Consider the following 248-nt stretch of genomic DNA (forward strand, 5'->3'; position numbering starts at 1 on the left):
GCCGAGATCCTGGAGCTGGCCGGCAACGCGGCCCGCGACAACAAGAAGACCCGTATCATCCCGCGCCACTTGCAGCTGGCCATTCGCAACGACGAGGAGCTCAACAAACTGCTAGGTCGGGTGACAATTGCTCAGGGCGGCGTCCTTCCTAACATCCAGGCCGTGCTTCTGCCTAAGAAGACCGAGAGTCACCACAAGGCCTTAAATTACCTGTTTTTTTTAAACACTTAGAGTGGTTTATGTTTTGC

The sequence above is a fragment of the Hylobates moloch genome, unplaced genomic scaffold (genome assembly GCF_009828535.3).
Source record: "Hylobates moloch isolate HMO894 unplaced genomic scaffold, HMol_V3 SCAFFOLD_14191, whole genome shotgun sequence".
NCBI lineage: Eukaryota > Metazoa > Chordata > Mammalia > Primates > Hylobatidae > Hylobates > Hylobates moloch.